The sequence below is a fragment of the Chiloscyllium plagiosum genome, unplaced genomic scaffold (assembly GCF_004010195.1).
Source record: "Chiloscyllium plagiosum isolate BGI_BamShark_2017 unplaced genomic scaffold, ASM401019v2 scaf_4371, whole genome shotgun sequence".
NCBI lineage: Eukaryota > Metazoa > Chordata > Chondrichthyes > Orectolobiformes > Hemiscylliidae > Chiloscyllium > Chiloscyllium plagiosum.
In genome coordinates, this window is record NW_025211607.1 from 1 (window position 1) to 10,838 (window position 10,838).

General features: G+C 38.1%; 1 long non-coding RNA gene across 1 annotated transcript in view; it reads right to left on the reverse strand.

Annotated features, from left to right (window-relative positions):
* Window positions 1-3,868: 3,868 nt before the first annotated feature.
* LOC122547082 overlaps window positions 3,869-10,838 on the reverse strand; it is a 20,109-nt gene continuing 13,139 nt past the window's right edge. The window contains exons 2-4 of the long non-coding RNA XR_006310875.1: window positions 10,018-10,024; window positions 7,839-7,843; window positions 3,869-3,881 (exon numbers count right to left, since the gene is read on the reverse strand). This is a non-coding gene — a long non-coding RNA (uncharacterized LOC122547082). The remainder of the gene's footprint in view (window positions 3,882-7,838; window positions 7,844-10,017; window positions 10,025-10,838) is intronic.

Consider the following 10,838-nt stretch of genomic DNA (forward strand, 5'->3'; position numbering starts at 1 on the left):
ACATTCATTACATTTCATAACCACTTCATTGGCTGTAAAATACTTTAAGCCGTGAAGTGTACTATATGAATGCAACCCTGCTTTTCAAAAATAATTGGAGACAAAGCATGTCATCTGATAGATGTCAGATAAGTAATCTACATATAGAAACATTAGAGACACTAGGCAAGTTGGTGGCGAGGTAGAGGTGTATGTTTTCAAAGCACAGATGGAAATTGATGTTATGTTTTCAGAAGATACCATTGAGGTGCAGCATTTCAATGAGAAATAATAAGGAAGAAGATGCAGGTTGTTGACTTTTTCTCCAACGTCTGCTGGCTGGAATGTTATGGTCTCTGCTTCGATTTTGAGATCTTCTCAGATAATTTTGCTGACTCATACTGTTACTTTAGAACCTGTTTCCTTTAGCTATCCTGTAAGTGTGATGTTACTATGGCTTTAAGAGGTGTATTTTATCTTTTTTCTTTCTGAAGAAAGTTGAGACACAGGTGATGAGAGGTCTCAAAGTCAATAGAGCAAACAGCTTGTGAGGCCTTAGGATTATTTTTTGAGGTTTGGTTTGGTCCATAACAAATTGAGGGTTCTCTTTGGGATCAAAATCTCTAATTCCAGGTGGGGGTTAGGATGATTGGACTCAAAGACTCTGCCTGTATTCCTGATGAAGGGCTTTTGCCCGAAACGTCGGATTTTCCTGCTCCTCAGATGCTGCCTGAACTGCTGTGCTTTTCCAGCACCACTCCACTCCAGAATCTGGTTTCCAGCATCTGCAGTCATTGTTTTTACCTACCTGATTGGACTCAGAGGCAGTGAGTGGTGTGTATTGGTATTTTTTATTTCAGGTGTTGCAACAGTTGGTTTAAATAGGGTGTGCCTTGTCACTAAGACTTTCCTGGGAGTGGAAGAAGTCACTTTGTGAGTTTTACTGTAAGTGAGCCAGGCAAAACCTTGGGAACTGGCAGACAAGCTGGAGTTGGGGTTGACTTTGTCCATGCGAAAAGGGAAGGTAATTGCAGCAATAGCTCGATATTTACGATTGCCGGAAATGCTTTCAGAATCTTTGGAAATGGCTAAAATTTAATTACAAATGAAGCAGCTTGAACATGAGAAGTTAATGAAACAGTGTGAATTATGATTGAAAGCAGAATGAGATACTAGCTCTAGCAGAGGGAAAAGAAAAGGAAACAATAGCCCTGGCAGGACAAAAAGGAAAGGAAAGCCCTTGCAGAAGAAAGGGAGAAAGAGAGAGATTTTGATCTTCAGAAGTTGGAACTGAAAACTTAAAGTTGACTGGAATTGCTGGAGGTAGAGGGGGAAGGTTGGAGTGATGATGAGGACAGTGATGGAGAGTGATCCCATTATAGCCAAAAGCCTGGGAGGGACCTGTTTGAATCTGTCCAAGCATTGCCAAAGTTTGACGAGAAAAATGTCAAAACCTTTTTCATTTCATTTGAGGAAGTGGCTAAACAATTGAAATGGCTGGTGACCATGTGGGTATTGTTGACCTAAACAAAGTTGAAACATAGAGCTAGTGTTATGAAGTTGAAGGTTAATGCATTATCCTTAAGAGAGAGTGAATGCTGTTCTGAACTGAGAGATTGCAAGCACCTGTGCATATGATTAGATGGCAGTACCAGAGTGCACCAAAAAATTGAAAATATAGAACGTTTGTTTGTGAAATAGATATCTGAGTTTTGGTTGCTGGTTTGATAATAATTCAAATTTAACCAATCAGTTTAAATTATGCCCCAAGACACTAAAAACCAATCCAACTTGAATTTATTGTTTTGCCAACATCAAACCAATAAGACAATCCGATGTTGAGGGTTTAAAAATGCGGACATTTTGAAAATTGGAGAGAGAGAAACTGCCCCAGAGAGAGAAAGTCATGAAGAGCTAATTGCCAATCTAACATCCTGCTATCAAAGAAATTACAAAATACTCTCTATTAAAGGTACCTTTTCATGTGAAATATACTCGCAGTAAAAAGAAAGAAGGTGACCCAGGGAAATTAGCAACCAGATGAGTAAAGACACAGAAGAAGACAATGACTGTGTGGTTTTGAAATTCAGCTGATGTAATTTTAATGTGTCTGATTGGAACAGCATATTGTTATAGAGTTGGAAGCAGATAGTAAGCTATTAAGAGAAAGGGAAGCTTAGAGTTGTGAATAGTTGGTGTTTAATGTTCACATTTAGCGTTAAAAAATAAATTGATGTTACTTTCTTTAAATAATGGAATTTGGGAGTTCTCTATCACTCATATTTTAACAGATTACGAGACGAGATGAGCTTTTCTGGGTGTTTGGTTTAATTAGCAGAGGGGTTCACCTCTGTGTCGTAACACTAGTTAGATATCTGCATCCCTATCAGAGGAAGTTATAGTTAAATATACAGAGATTGAAAGGATCAAACAAAGTAATTTTGACAGGTGGATAAGGGCATTGAAAATAGATCAAACACGTGACACTCTTAGACAATTATTTTGGAGGAATTCAAAAATTCACTTTCTGAAGTGAGAACTCATGTAGAAGAGCAGAGAGTTAAATCTGCAAGATTAACAGTGGAAATGACCAATGATTATGAGTTGGTTCATAAATCAAAGTTTGGCTTCCGACATCAATTTCAATCTGTGACGGATAGAAGTTGGGGAAAAGAGAAATCCTCAGATCATAAGCCAAAAGGAGATCTCATTGATCACAGGAAAGATAGGTTACCACAGGGTAAAAAGGAAACCCATGAGAAGGTAAGAGAAGTGAAAAAGGTCAGGGTTTTCACTGTAATAAGGTAGGTGGTTTGTAAAAAGCACTGGGAAGGTGGATGTGGGAAAACAGGATAAGCCAGTGAGTATTGTTAAAGTAGTAAAATAAAGCTCAGTGGAAGCCAAAAGATTGTACAACCTGATCAGGCGTGATTGAGAAGCAAGTGCCCGATCACTTTAAAGAATTTACTTGTGAGCGAATGGTTTACTCTTGTATTCCAGAGAAGGAGTAGGTAAAAAAAAATAAGGTTTTAAGAGATATGAGACCAAGTCAATCATTGTTGGTGACGGATGAGGAGATATGTAATTTAGAAGGAATATTACCAGAAAAAGTGACAATATGTTGAAATCATGGTGAGAAGAGTAGTGTTCTATAATATAAGGTTGGAGATTATGGCGAAAAGTGGTGAAGTGGCTGTAGAAGTAATAGAGAAATTTTCATTTTTGGAAATACAATTTATCTTTGCTAATGATATAGCTGGATCATAATGGGAGTGATGCCTACTCTGGTTGAAAAGCCAGTGGAAAATCAGACAACTGAGGTGTTACAGAGAGTCTGGCTGGGACATTTCCTGACTGTGTGGTAACAAGGTAACAAAACTACAGATTGAAGCAGGAGGAGAAATAAAAGAGTAAAAATAAGGAAGTTGAAATACAATTATGAGAGACTATGTTTGATCAAAGGGTTGAGAGAAAGCAAGAACAGGTAGAAGACAAAGTAGATACTTTTAGTTCAGAGAAATTAGCTGAATGATAGCAGAATGTTGAGAAACTAAAGCAGTTATATCAAAAAGCAGATTCAGAAGAAGAATCAAAGTGTTTCCCAGAATGTTACTATCTTAAAAATGAAGTCTTGATGAGAAAATGAAGACCTTCACATATTCAGATGGATGAGAAGCGGCCAAAGTTTCATAAAGTTGTATTCTGGTGTATTATAGAAAGGAGGTATTGCAGGTAACAAATGAATTACCAGTAGGAGGTCATTTGGGAGTACGTAAAACTCAAGTCAAAATATAAAAAATGTTTTTGTTGGCCTGGACTGCATAAGGATGTAGTTGAATTTTGCTGGACTTATCATATGTGTCAGGTAATTGGAAAATGTGAGGCAGTGATAAAAGCAGAACCTTTAATACCCATTCCCGCATTTGAGGAACCCTTTACAAGAACTCTAATTGATTGCATAGAACCCCTACCTATAACAAAAAGTGGGAATCAGTATTTGTTGACCATAATGGATACATCTACTAGATTTCTAGAGACCATTCCATTGTGCAGTATCATGGCTAAAAGGATTGTAGAGGAGTTAGTCAATGTTTTGCCTAGATACAGACTACCCACAGGAATACAGTTGGATCAAGGGTCAAATTTTACATCAAATAATTCAATGAGGCTATGGATAGCCTAGTAATAAAATAATTCAAATCCACTGCACACCATCCAGAATGGAGCATTAGAACAGTGGAATCAAATGTTAAAGACCATGTTGAGGGCTTACAGTCAAGACTATCCAGGGAATTGGGATAAAGGAATTCAATTTGTACTTTTTTGCAATTAGGGATGCACCTAAAGAGTCAATTAAATTCAGTCCATTTAAATTAGTTTTTAAGCAAGAGATGAGAGGGCAACTAAAATTAATTCAGGAAAAATTGGCCAGTCAGAGTTCAGAGATCATACATTTGGACTGTGTGTCAAATTTTAGGGAAAGGTTAAATAGAGTGGTGAGTTTGCTGTATAGCATTTAAAAATAGCACAGCATGTGCTGAAACAGGAAGCTGACAAAAAAATCAGAAATTCACTTTTGCTAGTGGAGATGAAGTGTTTGTGGTAGGCGAGCCTCTAAAAGCAAGGTTTAGTGGGCCTTATCAAATCAAAAGGAAACTGAGTGAAGCGAATTATAGAATAAGAATGTCAGATAGAAAGTAACCTAAAAGGATACATCATGTGAAAATGCTCAAAAAGTATTTTGATAAGGAAGGAAAGCAAAAGGAGAATGTGTTGCTTATTATAACAGAGTGAAGAACCAAGTTCAGATGATTCTGAATTGTAATTCATAAAATTAAATTAGACAATGAGGATATTCTCAAAAATTGGGAAAAATTATTAAGTTAATAAATTATTCCAGAGGAAAATCGAAATGACCTGAAAGAGTTAAAACAATCACATTGGGAGATATGTGGGAATAAGCTGATAAGTACTAATCTGATTATGCATAATGTAGATAAAGGAAATGCTGTTCCAATTAAGCAACATCCTTAGAGACACAACTCTCTAAAATTTGCACAGGTTCCAGAAGAAACTGAACACATTCTCAAAGACAACATAATTGAAGTGAGTTGCAGTGACTGGAGCTCACCCATAGTAATGGTGCCAAAACCAGATAATATAAAATGCTTATGTTTGGACTATCATAAAGTCAATGAAGTTTCAAAGTCTGATTCATGTCCAATTCTACATTCATAAGACTGTATTGAGAAGGTGGGATAACAAATCATATTTCTGAGTTGGACTTACCCAGAGGATGCTATGATGTGGAGGAGCCGGTGTTGGACTGGAGTGGACAAGGTAAGAAACACAACACCAGTTTATAGTCCAACAGATTTATTTGTAAGCACTAGCTGGCTAAGAATGAGTTAGCAAAACTCTAAGTCACATTCTGGGCCATGACATTGGACATGGGCAGATGGCCCAGTGGGATTTGTAGACAAAGGATATTGGGGTGTTTCCCATACCAATGATGAAGTAGGCAGTATTACGATTCCTGGGATTGAGTGGTTTTTATCGAAAGTTCGTACCAACGTTTAGCAGTGTGGTTACTCCACTGATTGACATATTGAAGAAGTGCAGAAATTCTGTGGACAGCAGAGACATTTGACAGCCCGCAGCTGTGTTAACCACTGCCCCAGTATTAACCACACCCAATTACTCAAAGCCATTCAAGATCGCTATTGACGCGAGTGATATGGGTATTGGTGCTGTACTCTTGCAAGAAGACAAGAAGATAGAGAGTCCTATTAGATATTTTTCCAGAAAATTGAACATTTAAGAATGGAAATATTCCACAATTGAAAAGAAAATCTTGAGCTTGGCATTGGCATTACAGCATGTCAACATTTGGTGGCACGGTGGCTCAGTCGTTAGCACTGCTGTCCCACAGCATCAGGGTCTCAGGTTCAATTCTGGCTTCAGGCAACTGTCTGTGTGGGTTCCCTCCCACAGTCCAAAGATGTGCAGGTCAGGAGAATTGGCCATGCTAAATTGCCCATAGCGTTAGGTGCATCAGTCAGAGGGAAATGGATCTGGGTGGGTTACTCTTCGGAGGGTCGGTGTGGACTGGTTGGGCTGAAGGGCCTGTAGGGAATCTAGTCTAATCTAAATATGTACATTGCCAGTAATGTATTTGAGACAATTATATATATGCTGATCATAACACCTTAATGTTTTTGAAGCAACTTAAAGACAAAAATTCCAGACTGTTTAGATGGAGCTTATTATTGCAGCCATTCAATTTGAAAATTATACACGTGGCGGGGCAATAAAGCATGATTGCCAATGTATGTTGTGACCTTGATGAAGAAAGGTGGAGGCGTTCAGTGGTGAGACAAAATAAACTGAAATTGGCTGTTGGAATGAACATTAGCATGTTTTGAGTAAATGTAATGTATAAGTATTGTAATATGCGAATAGTGTAAGACTAAATGTTTTTAAAAATGAAGCCACCTTTGTATATTGATGTTATTTTTTTTAAGGGGGAAAGTGTGACATTGCTATGGCTTTGAGAGGTGTGTATTGTCCTGGTTTCTTTTAAAAGAGAGAGCTTGGGGGTAGGCACTGAGTAGTCTATGGGAAGATAAACATCTTGTGAAGTTTTAGGTGTTTTTCTAAAGTTGGAACAATAGAAGCAGCCTGAGTGAGTGTTGTCAAGCTTCCACCCACAGAACCATGGATTGTTTTAGATTAGCAGTTGTTGTTGGAGTCTTAAATAAGTGAAAGCTATTTTTCCCTCTCTCGACTACAGCAAAATATTTGGGGTTCTCTCCCTGGGCTGCTCAACTGCATGTGAGGCAATCTGTTTCCTGAATTTGTCTTTTGTTAATGGTGTTTTTATGGGATGTTACTATATTGGAACAGTTATTAGTAATAACTACTGTATCTGTTATTCTGTTAAGTTTTCCAATGGAGTTAAGTTTCCCAGTAGAGCTAAGTTATTCTAAGTTCTTTTTTTTGTATTTTAACTATAGTGTATAAATAAATTGTGTTTTGCTTAACATTGAGTAGTTTGACTGATCGAATTGCATCTGAAACACAGCTCCTGACATTTACCTGTAAAGTAAGTAGAAGTTAGTGTTAAGGCTTCCTTCTTTATACATTTTGAGGAGGACTGATCTGGTCCATAACTGGGTCCTATCTAAGGTGTACTCTTGTTGTGCAAAGATATATCATGTTTCATAAGGATTGTGTACCTGATGTGGGTTCTGCCACCTCCAGCTTAGTGGCACACTAACAAACGTTACAAAAGAGGTTGTTTCACTCTGCGCTAAACCTATACAACAATGTTGTACTTAAGACCAAGACAGTTTAATCTGTGAATGGCAAAACGCTTAGCATTCTAATAAACCATCAAGACACAGTGTAAGTGACAGTATTTTGCCTGAAGATTTCATTAATAACCGTTTCTAAAATTTAATCTTTTCTAGTGTGTAGTGTTAAGTGCTTATTTTTCCTTCAACGTTGGAGTCTCTATAGCAATTAATAGTTTGATTTGATGACTGTCTGGTGTTCTTACCAAAATGGCTCATGTGGAGTTTCAATTCTATTTCTGATTATTCGAATGACAAACATTAGATGCACAAAAGAAAATTGCAGTCATAAATCACAAATATTGGTTGTAGAACATGCTGTTGCCACAGAACCAGATATGAATGGAGTTACTGTTTTCCTGTGTAAATAGCAAGATTTGTTATTAAAATTTTAATGAGATTTGCTGTGAATGCTCTTGAAATTTCTTTTATAAAGAATTCTTTTATAAAGGTGCAGCTGGTGAGGTTGAAGAATTAGAATATTAAATCACAGGCTGTGGACACTGCTGCTAAGTCCAAAGTAAGGTAATCAAACGCAGTTCCCTCATCATACTGACTTAGAATCAGACAGTTTTGAAGAGGGTCACTGGACCTGAAATGTTTACAGTGCTATCTCACTAAAGATGCTGCCAGACCCACTGAGTTTCTCCAGCGATTTCTGCTTTTGGTTCAGTATTCCAACATCCACAGTCCTTTGTTTTATAAACTGTGATTGATGGTGGTATCAGACAGCACAGGAAGAGGCCATTCAGCCTATCACACCTGTCCCAGTTCACTGAAAGAGCCATCCAATGAGGGTCAAGGAGGGATGGACAATAAACACTGCGCTTGTCAGTGACACTCCCCTATCACAAGAATGAATTTGGAAAAGGGACATGTTGGACAAGATCAATATAGCAAATATTGATAATTTTTGTTTCACTATTGCTGTGGGTCAAAAATCTAAACCTGTTTTCTAACAGCACAGTGTTCAGATAGACATTAGTGGCTCAAGATGGCAGCTCACCACTATCTTCTTAGGGATGATTAGTGGTGAACAGTAAATGCTGCTTTGGGCAACAATGCTCACATCCCATAGAAAAATACTTTCAGAAGAATGATGCTGCATTTTTGCAAAAGCAACATACTAAAGATGCTTGAAATCTGAGTTAAGAAACAAAAGCTGAAAAAACTCAACAGGTCAGACAGTGTATGTGGAGAGAAACAGAGTTCATGTTTTGGGTTGATGACCTTTCATCAGAATGGAAGAGAAATAGACATGTGATGGTTGTTAAGCCAATGGAAGGAGGGGAGGGAAAGAAAAAACAAAGGAGAAGCTCTGTGATAGGGTGGAGGCCACCAGAGAATAGAAAATAAATGAAACATTTTCATAATGCAACAGTTAAGTGGAATGGTAATGAATATCGTGGAGTAACAAAGATTTGTAGCCTAATGAGAAATGCACTACTACATCGAAACCATCTGAATGTAACACGAAAGGATAAGGAAAGAAACAAGATGTCGATTAATGCAGAAAAAAAAAGCACACATAGAAACAAAGGTTATGGATTTAAAGTTGTTGAAGTCAACTTTGTTAACCCTTTTCATTGGGCAACTTTGTAAAGATGGACAAAGAAATGCTTCTATTGTGTCAAGCAACTCAAAACTTTTCTGTTCTCATTCTACTAGAAGGAATGTTTACAGGATAACCTAAACCTAGATATTATACATACACAATAAACTGGCCATGTAGTCTTCTCTGAGTCCTGGACTTAGAGTGCTTGCTTTGTAGTTCTAGAGTTTCTAAGTTTCTAGAGTTGTCGCTCCTTCGATTGGTCTAGTTGTTATTTCCATATTCCTCTTAAATCTCTTTGGCAGTTGAACTAGCATGATTTGATTATCAAATCCCTGTGACTCCACTGCCAGTGATTTTTGGAACTGAGAGGCAGAAAACGTGCAGTCATTGTTGCAAGCAAGGTCAGGTAAGTTAGACATGCACTGTCTCTATTTGAGACTGTCCATTGGCAGTTATTCATAGCCAAATTCCAATCATCTTCTTCTTAATCCTCATTACATCTCTAATCCTCATTACAGCTCTAAGTTCAGGCAATTAGATGAATTTCACTTTGTTGCAAAGTATGCCATAAAGCTTCACCATTGTGTCCAGACTACAATACCAAGCCCAGGTAGCTGAGTTGAAAGGTAAGTTGCTGTTCCTTGAAACTGCATTGGACTTCATTGGAACATTGAAGAGAGGTCAGTGTGGAAGCATTGGAAAATAAAGTTAACCAGAAGTTCAGCATCAAGCTTGCAGACTAAATGGAGCTGTTCAGCAACGTGGTCACCCAGGCTGCATTTGGGCCTGTTTAGTGTAGCAGACACTATTTTGTGAATGCTAGACACTAAGTTGAGAGAATTATAAGTAAGTGGTCATTTTAACTTTGTAGGGGTGTTTGGGATTTTGAACAGTGAGAGGGAATGTTGGAAGGCCAGATGCTGCACCTCCAACATTTGTGTAGAAAGGTACCATAAGGAAGAGATGGAGGGTTGGGGAGACTGAGCAGTATCACAAAGGGAATGGTGACAAAGGAATGTTGAAAGCAGAGGGCAGTGGGACATGTGTTTGGTGATTGCATCACATTAGAGCTAGTAAAAATAGTGGAGGATGATCTATTGAATCTGGACTGGTAGGTATTCACTGAACGTTGTTGCTGATCCTGGACCGAATCATCTGTTCCGAATCATTTCTCTGTGACTTCATGGCATCACAGCAACAGCACCAACAACACCAGCTGTGACTGAGTGACTGGATCTAGCAGTCATGATTGCAATGAACCTGTGTGGGGTACAGAAGGAATACAACAGGTCCTTGGTAATGTGCTCAGTCAGCATTCACATCACTCACAAATGGCACAGATGGCTTTTCATATTCCTCTATACAGTGAGACATGGAGCACTCTGACAAGGCAGACTATGTATTGAGTCTGACTGGAACTTTGACAATGGATCTTATTCCAATGAATACAGAACCAATCATGTTGTAAACAGAAGGTAGGAGATTATTTGAGTTGCGTCAGAATTGAATCATTTTCCCACATCACCTAGAAAAGGTATTGCATGTAAGAGTGGACTGCATTATACTTAATGGTTCAAATTGAGAAAGTATCAGTTCCTTGTCCCTGTACAATCTATGAGGTCTTGCATTAGATTTGTGTCTGGGCCCACAGATGCCTCTCATAAGATCACCTGTGATTATTTCTGCTTCACAGAGATATCACAGAAATGCCTGAATTGATATATTCACAATTGCAAAAGCCCAAAACATTACAGAGAACATAAGCATTACATTAGCTCCAGGTTGTTCAACTGTGCTGATCAAAATTTGAACAGAAAGTTAAAACCTTGGAAAATAAGTGTTTGAACAGAAGACTTTAAGAACTGAAATCAAAACCATTGTAAAGCCTCAGTAAGGTGAAGCAGCATATTTGTAAAGAACTAAAGGCAACATTGCCTTTAAGCTACAAG